The 13221-nt window shown below is 41.3% G+C and overlaps 1 protein-coding gene across 1 annotated transcript in view; it reads right to left on the bottom strand.

Moving 5' to 3' along the window:
• The window catches only part of CPLANE1 (ciliogenesis and planar polarity effector 1), a 4248669-nt gene that overhangs the window by 435379 nt on the left and 3800069 nt on the right, over nt 1-13221 (bottom strand). The window lies entirely within an intron of this gene.

Genomic DNA, 13221 nt, shown 5'->3' with positions numbered 1-13221 from the left:
TACCTTGGGTCCAAACAGAGAGGACCCATCGAAGGGGGCGTCAGCAAAGGAAGACTTAAAGGCCTCCGCAAAGTGACACAGGCGTAGCCAGGCTTGTCTCCGTAGAGCAACACCTGTTCCCGCCGCTCTGCTCGCTCCTTCGGCTGCATACGAAATGAGCCTCATGGACGAGTTGCATAACGAGGACAGGGTAGCCAACTGGGAGTTAACCGTCTGGGCTAACTGCTCAGGTAAGTTACCGGAGAGGGTATCCGAAAGCTCCTTGACCAGATCCCTCTGCAGTCTCGTGAAATGCGTCAAGTAGTTCAGAGACCTTAATGTAAAGGTTGCTGAAGTAAGGGTGCGCTTCCAATACCGATCCATGCTCCTAGACTCCTTATTAGGAGGATGGACGGACGTTGAAGCCTCTGCCACATCTTGCTGGGTGGCAGATGCCACCACCAAGGCATCTACAGCCACACCTTTGGAAAGAAAGTCCTTATCAGGGGGTGCCGAAAGGAATTTATTGGGGCGAGCTGGCACCCGTTCAACAGAGTCCGGGTGTTCCCACGCCCTTCGAGAGATCAAATCCAGAAGCTCATCGAAGGGCGGAGACACCCAGGAGGCGGAGGGCTGAGCCCCGAAGGCCTTGAGGAACACCGACTCCTCAGCAGAAGGGGGTTTGGACTGCCAGTCGCCTCGTTGCTTAAGGATCTCCAAGATGTCCGCAAAGGATACATCATCCGAGGACGACTTGGGGGACCCTTCCACATCATCGAGGTCAGTATCCGAGGTGAGAGACTCATCAGGGGAGTCGACGTGCTTCCTCTTGCACTGTTTCTTCCTCGGAGGTTCCTCCGAACACGTTTCGGAGGGACCTCCAGGAAGAAGGGAACCCCCGATGGGGGTAACCTCAGGCCCAAGGGCTCCGCTGTCGTGAGACAGGGGGATTGCAAAGGACCCAGTCTCCGTGCCAAGGGAAGGTGGTGGTGAGATGGTAGAAGTGGCCAGAGAGGATTTGGCCAAGGCACTCCTCATGGCCTTGAAGGCGGGACCCCCAGAGTCCTGGGATGGTTCAACCCCCAAGGCCACAACAGCAGTCGGAACTCCCGCCGCTGACGCACCGAGAGGGAGGCTCGGAACCGAAAGGATCGGTCCCGAAGCGTCCCCCCCGGGGCCGACAGAAGAGGTCCGCGTACCGAACCCCGACCCGAAGGGCGGGGTTGGAGTTAGGGTCGGAACCGACCCGACAACCTCCACCGGCTCCACCAACACCGACTCCAACGGCGCCGAAGCTGTTGGAGGAGGAACCGAGATAGCAGGGTGGGAAACCAGCTCCGGAGCCGACTGGGCTGGAGCCGAGACCAACTTTTGAAAGACCGGAGACTGAAAAAGCCTTTGAAGCACCCTGTCTACATCCGAATCAGACATCCTCGACGACCGAGAAGAGACCGATCAGGTCCAAGTCGACTTCTCCGCCGGCTCCAAAAGACTGGGGGACCGGCTCCGTATGGTTTTGAGAAGTATCGGCGCCGAGGGAGATTCCACTACCACTGCAATTTCCCTCGGAGCCGATGGGGACTGCGGCACTGAAGGAGAATAGTCTGAGCGGGCAACCCTCATCGGCTCCGAAGGCCGTGGAGCCGATGGAGATGACTCGCTTCTCGACGCCCGAACTCTCGACTCCGAAGCCAGAGGAGTCGAGGCTGAAGACATCGAGGCAGACCGTTCCGCCCTCGGCTCCGAAGTCCGTGGAGCCGATGGAGAAGCCTGCCTTGACTTTTTTGCTGCCGGATCCGACGGGCTGGTCGGAGCCGAAGATTTTTTCTTCCTCGAAGGGGAAGAAGAAGAAGATAGGGCTTCCTCAAAGGAAGGGGTAATAAGCCCTTTCAAAATCAATTTATTTTTCCTCTCTTGGAGCACGCAAGAGGAAAAAGCGTGGCAAACGCTACAGGATTCCTGGAGGTGCTTCGGGCCCAAACAGTAAACACACAAGGAATGGTCGTCTGTAATGAACATTTTATAATTGCATTTAGAACATTTTTTAAACCCTGATGGCCTATGTTCCTTCGACATGGCTATCTACTTCAACACTAAACTTCAAAGACTTCAAAGACTTCAAAAAGAAACTAGACACACGACAGCCTAGACTCTAACTAAAATGCCTAGGCTAGGGCAAGGCCCCTCTAACTTAAACGGGATCACTTACCACCAAAAATAATACAATTTTACCACAAAAATTTTCAACTACATAGTCACACAACAATAAGTAGCTGTTAAAACAGCTTTTGGGTAAGTTTTAGCAAAATATTTGACAGAAAATAATTCACTAAGAGGCACTTAGCTCAGCCAAGTCCGAAACCACGTCTATGCTCGAAAAGCGGCAAGCGAGATCTGGGGAAGCAGTAGTGGTGCATCCTGGGATACGAGGTAACTCAGCCAATAAGAGACTGCGTTCTATTGTAGAGCGGCCGAGTCGGAGCCGAGGATCGGCTCCGAACCCATCTGTAGAGAATGTAGGCGAGATAGCATCACATTACATCTATTTTATGCTAATATAACAATTAAAGCAAAGATCTAACAGTAAGATGTAAATAAAGATTATATTTACAGCTAGCAGAATGAGCACCCAATCTTGTTTGGCAGCAAACGAGATGTGGGAGACATTCCTCGGGCATGCTGAGATAGGGTTTTTAGTCACGAGCTAGTGGAATACCTCAAGCTTGTATATAAGGCCAAGTCAGATCCAAGGATCAGATCCAAACCAATCCTAGTAAGACTGAAGGCGGGATCGGACAACACCACATTAAAAGTTTTAATGAAATCCAAATCACTGTGATAGTCGAAAAAGTACAGAAGACAGTATGAATACTAACAGGTTTGAACAGTGTTTAGTGGTAACTGGGGAAAGACAGACAAGTGATGTGATACTGGTATGGCTTGGGGGTCTATTACCCTCCAAAGGGCCTCATTTGATCACAATCTCTCTTCTGTTTACTATGAAAACATATGATGCAGCATTACCAGACATTCAAATAGATCAGACCTGAACTGATTCATGTCAGAGGGGATAATTATTCTTGCTGACAGGGAAGGCACATGGAGGTCAAAAATGAGATGTAGGTGTCCTGCATACATGAAAACCCCTTTCCACTCAAAAAAGTATACTGCATGCAGTAATGTTTCTGATTTTTTGTAATGACCTGTGGGTTGCTGAATATTTCTTTAATTGTTTTGCTTTATTCACTGCACTAAAGAATGCATGAATTCACTGACTGGCTTAAACTGCGTAATAAAACTAATCCATGTTGTATTTCAGTGATATATTTTTGCAGTACCTTCTTTACAACCTCCAGCAATTGTGAAAGGGTTGGCATTTGTCAGTTCAGTATAGTCTGCATTACTTGGATTGATATTCAAAAAATTGCCTGATCTTCAGTATCCATTATGCAGTTATTGTTGCATATTACTATTCAGATGACTTATACTTCTGCAGAGATTGTGCAAATTGACTTAGCATATGTTTTCAGGTGATTAACACTTCTTATGCTCTGTTTATAAATACATTTCTATTTAAACTTTGCTATACAAGGCTGGAGTCTTATGGTGTGATGCTAGTAATCTTTATACAATGTCATGCAGTTCATCCAAAGATACCAATAAAGAACAATGAATTCCTTTGTAACAAGAAGGAGTATACACAACCAATAAATTGCTTATGACTGTTGGTGGGGTGGGGGCTATCTATGGCTGAATGGACTTTAAGTGCAGGACAAGTGTGCTTGTGTGTGAATTAAGCTAGAATACTTTACTATAGCTAGTGAGTGTCTATGTGAAACAAACGTGAAATATGTTACTTTAGTCATCAGTATTGTTATTAGCTTTTATCACAAACATCTTAGAAGGATGCATTTAACAATGTGTCTATAATTGTTGGATCTGGGGATGTCTGTGGATAAAAATGACTGGCCTTGCTAAGTTGATAAAGTTAAACAGTCACTAGTCTGCCTTTGTAGGACTTGTGTGCATTTGTGTATAGCAAATTGGAATACTTTGCTGTGGCCATTTTATCATAATCAGACGTGACAATTACAGAGGGGAAAGTACTAGAATGGAAAGAGGCCAATAATACATTTGGACTACAGACTAGAGATTGATATCAGAGTACAGGAAAAGATAAAGAAATAGTGGCATCCTAAGTGAAAGACCAACACTGGTAGAATTTTTTTAGTAGAATCTAAAACAGAAGCTGCTGTTAAAAATGGATAATTAGTAGCACACATAGAATATTACATGATAACTATAGGAATCAATAGGAGGAAGTTAGAAAGGATTGGGAAGAGAGACTGGATAAGTAATTCACAAAGAAACAATGGGAGGATATATGCATGGCTTCCAAGTATGCAACAAGTCTGGAAGATTTAGGATTTTTGCTTGAAAGTGTTTGCATATGCATTTTTATACCAGGAGCAGACTCCAAAGAATTTTTCCTCAGGTAGACTGCAATTTTGGAAGTGTGATAGGGAAGAAAGAGGTAATTAGGAACATATTTTTTGGGGAGTGTAATGAGCTGGCAGATTTTAAACATTCCCTGCAGACTACTTCGTCAGAAATATTGGGTGAGCAAATTGGTGTAACTAAGGAAAAGATTTTTGCGCTGTGACACAGGATCTGACTTGCCTAGATATATTAAAGCCTTGCTGAGTTTAATTCTGGAAGCTATCAAAAAAAAAAAAAACAATGACAATAAAATGGAAATCAAAGTATAAACCAACCACAATAGAAGTAGTGAATATAGTAACAGAGAAAAAAGGACTGGAAGTGAAATCTTTAGAAAAAGTTAGGAGCAAATTACTTAAAATGGGAATTGTGAGAACAATACAAGCAGAATAATGCTTTGGAAGAGAAATGAGGTTCGACTGACAATAACTGTACAGAAGATAATATGTGATGTATAATGTTTGCAAACGAAAATGTCAGTATGGTTTGCTTTTCATTTATATAAATGTATGACTGCCTGTATCATAAATGATAATTCAGTAAAGGTGTTTTTTATTTAAAAAATACAATAAAATGGCCATAACTGATAAATATGGATATTGGTGCATTAAGATGACAGCAGTTGGAGTGGTCTTTTATGGCTGAAATGTTCTGAAACTGGTAACTGGTCAGTAAATTTTATATTTCATTTTACTGGGAAAAATGTTCAAAACAAATTTTAAATATAAATGCTGCTGTTTTTAACAAGAGCACACTCCACTCAACAAATGTTGCTGTACTAAACAGGAAATATATTTTAAATGTAAAATATGTATTTATATCTTAAATGTCAATGGAAAATAGATGCATGACTGCCGAATCATACACCAATGCACTGTACGAACACATACATAAATGCACGGAACTAGCCATACTCAACAGAACAAAGATGTTCTCCTCCAAAAAAAGGAAGTCAATCTGGTGGTCCTCTGTCATTAATAAACTCTACAATAGAAGGAAGAAACTGTTGCAGAAAAAAGTGAAGTCCCAAGACTGGAAAAACTCCCTTATTAGCCTCAACAAAAAGTTGAGATCCCTCATCAAAACCTCTAAAGCCAGCTATGAAGGCAGAATTGCAGAAGACACTAAAAACAACCCCAAAGCCATCTACAGTTATATCAAGAATCTCCATGGCAATACCCAGGTTTGCTCTGAGCTACTGCACAATGGTACCTCCTATACTGAGCCAACAGTTAATTGCCAACATACTGGCTGACAGATTCAGTGCCAACTTTACCCCTCTCCCCTCCCAAAGGACCAATCACAATACTGGAGGAATGCCAGGCACCCAGCATTACTACATCACAGGTTAAAGCTGCATTGTCCAAGGCCAAGAATAGAGCTTACATGGGACCTGACAATATCCCTGGATGTGTTCTACATGAACTAAAAAGTGAATTGGCACCACATCTGTGTGCCCTGTTCAATCATAGTTTCATCTCAGGCTTTATCCCTACTGAATGGCGCACTGCTGCAATCATCCCTCTCCATAAAGGGAGAGCGACTACAGACCCTGGGAATTATCGCCCCATTAGCCTGACTAGACTGATATGTAAGGCTATGGAGCGCATCATCATGGACCTAATTAACAAGGATATAGGGAATCTCCAAACCTTAGATCCCACTCAATTTGGTTTTGTGAAAGGTAGATCATGTCTGCTCAACCTGGTTGAATTCTTTGAGTCAGTCACCAGAGCCGTGGATGAGGGCAAGGCAGTTCATACAGCCTACCTCGATCTGGCCAAGGTCTCTGATACCATTCCTCATTCAGGAATTACTGATAAACTCACCAAACTAGGCATCAACCCATATATTACTAGGTGGAATACAAATTGGCTTACAGACAGAACCCACAGTGTGAAAGTAGTGAACTCCAAGTCAGACCACCAGTCACGAGTGGAGTCCCACAGGGATCGGTCCTGGGTCCTCTCCTGTTTGGCATCTACTTCTCAGAAGTCTAGGCCAACACGGGGGGACTCTGGCTGACCAAGTTCACAGACGACCGCAAGCTGGAAGCCATTATTAACTCCACAAGTGAAGCAGATATCCTACAGAAAGGCCTCATTGAGACCAATGACTGGTGTCGAAACCATGGCTTTAAGCTTAATGCCAAAAAATGCATCATCATCAGAAAAATTAAATTCCTACTAATTACCACATCAATGGGAGCCCACTGAACACTGAAGGCATTGTAAGAGATCTGGGGACACAGGTTGACAGCAACCTCTCCAACCACCACATTGCCACTGTGGTCAGAAAGTTCTTCTATGTGGCAAAGCTCATTACCAAGGGTTTTGCATCCGAGAAGAAAGAGGTCATCATTTCTCTCTATTCTTCCCTCATTAGGCCAATCATTGAGTATAATGCCCCATTTGGCATGTACCTCACTAGACATATGCAACACCTGGAAATGCCACAAAAGTACCTCAAAAAGAGAATCCTAGGCCTTAAACACATGTCCTACACAGACAGGCTTAAAAAACTCCAGCTATTCTGTGTCTCATATTGTCTACTAAGAGGCAATCTCTGCTTGACCTACAAAGCCATGTCTGATCCAGCTCTGTTAGAAATGCTACATCTAAAGAAATCCCAACCCCTCTGCACCACACGCTCCAGAGACCTCAACCTCATTACCACAATCAACAGAACATGCTGGAGGGACAGGTTCATAACCCAGAGACTGCCCATGCTCTGGAATAGACTTCCCATACATGTCAAGCAGTGCACCTCAGTGGCCCTCTTCAAGAGAGATCTTGATGGATGGGAAATAGAAAGTTCACCTCGGGGATTACTCCAGTGGCTCTACTTGATAGAGGCACTGGGAACTAACGTCGGGTGGCACGATGCCAGGGCACTTCTATGGGCTTGACTTGTAAACGCTCCAGGGCCATTAGCCTAGTACACACCTATGAACCTAAATGAATCAGGACGGTGATTACAAAAGAACATGTGTGAGGGGCCCATGGTTTGAAAACAGCCCAGGGCCCAAGGTACACTTAATCCACCACTGGCCATAAGCCATCACTTTTATGAAAATTTCTAAGCAATAACTGTCATAGCTTGGGATTATGATTTGCCGAGGTAAATTCATAAAGGTGTATGTAAGCATAAAGGTGTATGTGACAGCAAATTGTGGTTTTTCAAACAGCAGATTACCTGAGTAAATACTTCAATATACAATATAAACAAATACGGTTACACAAAAGCACCTCAAATCAGTAACAAAATACTAGCAGAGGTGAATTTCTGTACGAGTATGAGTGATTCTGTACTAGTAATGAAAACAAATATGGTTTGCAAATGGATCACCTTACTGACAGCAAAATACCAAGAAGTAGACAAGATTATCCAATACATAATCAAATACAATCAGTAAAAAAATAAATTATTTATAAAGTGCCAGTGACCTATTAATTATCACCATAAATATATAAAAACAGAACTTGGAAATACACTTTTAAATATGCATTTTTGCTACCTGCAAAGTGGTTATCTATATGCAGAACAAGTCATTTGGTACAAAAGTTTATACTGAAGCATAATTTGAAGACATATAGCAGCTAAGCAGAAAGATTTCTGTCTCATAGCTACAGGTTCTGAGATTCTGTCCTTATCTAGTTACTCCCTGTGTGAAAGTTGGCTGTTCTTAAGCTGTATGTGAATTTTTGCCACATGCTCCAGTTTCTTCACACCTCCCCAAAACATGCTGATTTATGATGCTACATCAAATGACCGTTTGTACATATGCTGCACCCATGCCCTTGGGCTTGTGAATGAATGAATGAAAAAGGTATGTGTGACTAGTTTATATACTTGCTTAACAAACAAAAATAAAATGAATATCCTGCATCATAAAGAAAAAAATGTACAGCAAGTACCAAATGTGCCATTTACATTATACAGACCATTAGAATAATTAAAATACATACGTGACTGTATACCCTATAAATATGCAATGTCATATATCCACCACAGACACATTTAGCATATTTAAAGAATTTTAACTAGCAGCAACCCAGACACAGCATTCCTCTCAAATGTCTTGAATTTGCTGGAAAATACTGACTTTTACACTAATATATCAGTGTGTCACAAAATAGCCTCTTTAAATTATATATATTTTTAACAGTTTTCACCCTGATGTACCACATAAGCAGCTTGTTGCTGTAATGTCAGTAAAGCAACACCTGCATGACACTGTTATCAGCAAGAGGCAAGCCAAAAGACAGTTCATTGAGCATGATAGAAATCCTATAATGTAAGAGTTACCAGCTTCCTAGGTAACAATTATGTCCAGGATGCTTATGATGATCTTTCTTGCAAGAAAAAGAAAGTCCATTCTGTACTTGATGGCACATATGGCTCCCACAGGTAAAAGCAGATAATTTTAATTGCAATATTATCCCTTAGTATTTCTTACGCAAAAAAAATATCCTTCCTGTGATTTTTTTGTCACCCTTGATGACTAAGCTAGCACTTGCTGTGTAGCTTCAGTCCTCCTCCTTGCTATATGAAACTCCTGATTCCTGCGACAATTCTTACAAGCACTATATGTTTGTGCAAAAATAAAATGCGTCATTGAATGAGATCATCTTCCATTTTAACTCTGTTATGCTCCACTATATGATACACTTTTGCAACTGCTCAATAGTCCTTATAATTTTTAGTGAAAAAATAATTCAGTTATAGTCAGTAATTATGATGCCTCGCAGAACAAATGCAAAATTATTACAGCGATGGGTGATAAGCACTCGACCAAGGAGCAGGCTGTCATATGACAAAAGTATAAAAATGTTACTGTTTATAAAACATACAGTATTCATGGTATTGCTGTTGTGGATGGTATGAGGTGGGAGAGTGATGTAACCTTGTCAGCTATAATTATTAATAAATGGAGTGAAGTTTGAGAGCTCCTTCACTATCAGGGACTGATATCAGAGTATAGGCAAAGAGAAAGAGGTTGTGGAATTCTAAGTGAATGACCTGGTCTGGTAGAGTTTTTAGCAGAATCTAGAATAGAAGCTGTCACGAAAAAGGAATGATTAGCAGGCATATAAAATATTGCATAATAACTATAGAACAATTAGAGGAGTTTAGAAATGATTGAGAAGAGAGATTGGATAAACAATTCACAAGGAAACAATGTGAAGAAGATGTAACTGACAACCATGGCTAATCTCTCAAATATCCTACTGCTCTATCACCAATCCCCTTTCTTAGTATTTTGTTACTCCCACTAATGTACACCCATCCATTCTCTATCCAACTCTTACTAACCCCATATCTCATCCTTCTCTGCCAACCTGTATTCATCCTTAGCCTTAAAATACATCTACTGCAACCTGGCTCTATAAATGTGACAACCCTGGTTAGTCTTTATACTTCCTCCTGCTCATTAACCTCCCTCTCTCTCAGCACTTTACTCCCCCATTAATGTATCCACTCTCTCTCTCTCTCTCTCTTCTACTCTCATTAACCCCTCACATCTCCTTTTATATTAACCTATATTATATCCTTAGCTTTGAGGTCCTGCAAAGCTGCTTGGTATAATAAATATGTAATTTTTCACAATTTTAAAACTCACAAACTGTTTAAGTTAGAAATTATCTACTTTATGTAAACACATCTACCTGTTGCAATGTTAATGATTATTAAGCTACTGTTTACTGTAACTATGTATTTAAAATTACTGATGTAAACATAACTGACAGATGAAAAGTTACAAGCTGTATTAGGAGCTTTTCTCCCCAGGCCTCTACTGAAAAAGGACTTTCCTGATAAATAAATATAAACTAAATAAATAAATAAGACACACGCATGGCTCCCATAACAAAACTCTCCTCCTGCTATAATAAAATCGCCAAATTCATCACTGGCCACAGATCCTCCTCTCATCACTGCATTGCTCTTCACAAGCTAAATTGGCTAGAACTTCCCAACTACCTTATCTACACTCAACTAACTTATGCCCACAAGCTCATATTCAAACCCTCCCTCTGCCCTTCTCTTGCCTCAACCTTCACTATGCACTAACCCAGCAGACCCCTAAGAACCAACACTCAGAACTTGATCGAACTCCACAAACCCGCCCGTCCAGCAGGCAAACTCCTACTCTCTTTTTCCCTAGCCCGTCTCTGGAACTCCATCCCACCTCATATTCGCAGCACCTGCAGTCTCCCCTCCTTTAAAACTCTCCTTCACTCACACTTACAATCTCTGTGGGAATGCTCATGTTCCCATCCTGCTTAACATTGGCAGCTACTATCTTATCCCTTAGCCAAACCAGATGATCTCTACAGGAACTTACATGCTGTAAATAAACACTTACATTTAATTCTGTGTACATACCGTCACACTATTGTCTTTAACGAAATATCTATCTTAGTGATTATAGAGACTTAAAAAAAAAAAAAAAAAATTTGTAAACTCATGTGAATTGTTACATATTGTTATGCTTTACCTTCTATTTGTGTTATGATTTACTTTGGCTTAAATGTACTCTTCTTGCATTTTTACTATGTTTTTATATATTGTATTTTCACTATGTTTTTATATATTGTATCCATGGAGCTTTTTTCCCCATGACTCCATTGAAAACGGGCTCATTCATCCCAATGGACCATCCTGGCAACCAAACTTCAAATAAATAAATAAATAAATAGATGATTTAGGATTTTTGCTTCAAAATGTTTGCATGGGTATTTTTGTACCCCAAGCAGACTCCAAATAATTTTTCCTGACATGCATGGCAAACGTCGTAGGTGTAATGGGGAAGAAAGAGGCAACTGGGAACATATGTTTTGGAAGTGTAATGAGTTGGCATACTTTAAGAATTCCATAAGGAGTACTAACAGACTTTTAATAAGCTACACAAAATACTTGGTGCTTTCCAGCAGGAGAATTTTACATTCGCATTGCCCTCGAACTCTGGCTGCTGACTCAAGTTTCAACCAGGCTGAGTCTCCCTGCACCACATGAACCTAAACCTATCCAACTAGAAAAGAAGAATCACCATCACCGTGATACCAGTGTACCTTTAAAATTAATGGTTGCACTATTTTTACTATTGCAAAATCATAAAATGTACAAAGCAACTGGGCCATGTGGCTATTTACTTCTTTCCAGTACAAATCCTTAGACCTTACCTCCTTTTCTGGGAGCAACAAGTCTGTCATACCTGGAGTGACTTTATGAATATCCATCCAGTTATCCAATTCCTTCTTAAAGAAAAATAGTATGGCACATCCCTTGATTTGAAGAGGAAGTTTGCTCCAGAGAAGGAAGAGTCACTGTGTGACAAAGCCCTTTCTCTCCAACGTGATTTGTTTATTTGCTGAAGCACGTTCAGATCTCTGGTTCTAGTGTTCACTGGACTGATTGATTTGTGGTGTAATAAGTCATCTTGGACGTCCAGATCCCTGATGGCCCAAAAGGCAAGGCACAGATCTCCCGTGAGAAGTCTGTAGAACACTGAATACAGGAACAATGCCTCCAGCATCTCTTGATAGCTCAGCTTCTTTAGTTCCACGATATGTTTTTTGTCACAAACATTTAGGGTATCTCACCGACTGAAATGTTTAGTAAGGTACATCCCAAAGGGGGCACTGCATTCTGCCACCCTCACAGTGTGGGTCCTGCACCTCAGTTAGCTATCCATCTAACTACAAAGGGGAACAATTTGGAGAGTGTTGATATTGCTGGCATGTGGTATAGTATTGAATGCTTTGGTGAAGTCAAAGTATGTTGTATGGACAGCATAACTACTGTCCACAACTTGCATTACCCTCGCAAAAAAAATTATTACACAGGATAGTCCAGCTGGTTAAGTAAACTTACCATAACAGTAGATGTTCTAATAGATCAGTGCTATATAACATAAGCTATTTGGGTCCTACCAGCTGCCACTGGCCAGCTTTCAAAGCTTTAATGAACCTTTCACGTCTCCAAATGCCAGGAGCTTGAGGAGGACTTCATATAAAGGTAGTTGGAGTGCTGATTTCTTCACAGCTTTTTTACACTAAAAACATGGAGGAAAAAGCCCTGAAAAGATAATGCTAAGAAGCAAACCCAACAGTAAGTTATATAAACTACACTACATGCATTCTCAATCTGTTGATACAAAAGGAAAAACAAGTAAAATAAGGGGGAGTTGCAGCTACTGCAACAGGAATCTATTAGAACATCTACTGTTGTGATAAGCTTGTTTGCACAACTGTACTATGCACAAAAATAAATAAATAAATGTTCAACATTTAGATCACTGTTGCAGCAGCCTAAGCTATTTGGAGCGAGATTACCATAACATAGAAACTAAGAAAGGAAGAGGAAAATAAATTTAGAATCTAGGAGCCCTGGAGGACGGCCTTAGCAAAGTCTGTTCTGGACTTGGAAAAGAAACCCAGTTTGTAGAGCTTTGTAAATACTTCAGTCCACCTCTTTCTGGAAAGCCACCAAAGTCTGTGTGGAATGGACCCTAACCTTGCCTGGAATTGGATTATTATGGTAAGTATAACAAACAACCATGTGGAAATATTTGCTTTGACACTGGTTGGCTATTCCTCTTATTTTCAAAGGAGGCAAACAGCTCATTAGTTTTCCCTAAGGCATGAGTTTTGACTAGGTAATATCTGAGCTACCTGTGGACAATCATAGTGTGAAGAATCATTTCTCCCTTGTTCTTGGGTTCAGAGAAGAAGACAGAGA

The sequence above is a fragment of the Protopterus annectens genome, chromosome 1.part0 (genome assembly GCF_019279795.1).
Source record: "Protopterus annectens isolate FY-2018-M chromosome 1.part0, PAN1.0, whole genome shotgun sequence".
Taxonomy (NCBI): Eukaryota; Metazoa; Chordata; order Ceratodontiformes; family Protopteridae; genus Protopterus; species Protopterus annectens.
Note: the sequence above shows the minus strand (reverse complement) of the source record. Positions and strands in the feature narration are given on the sequence as shown.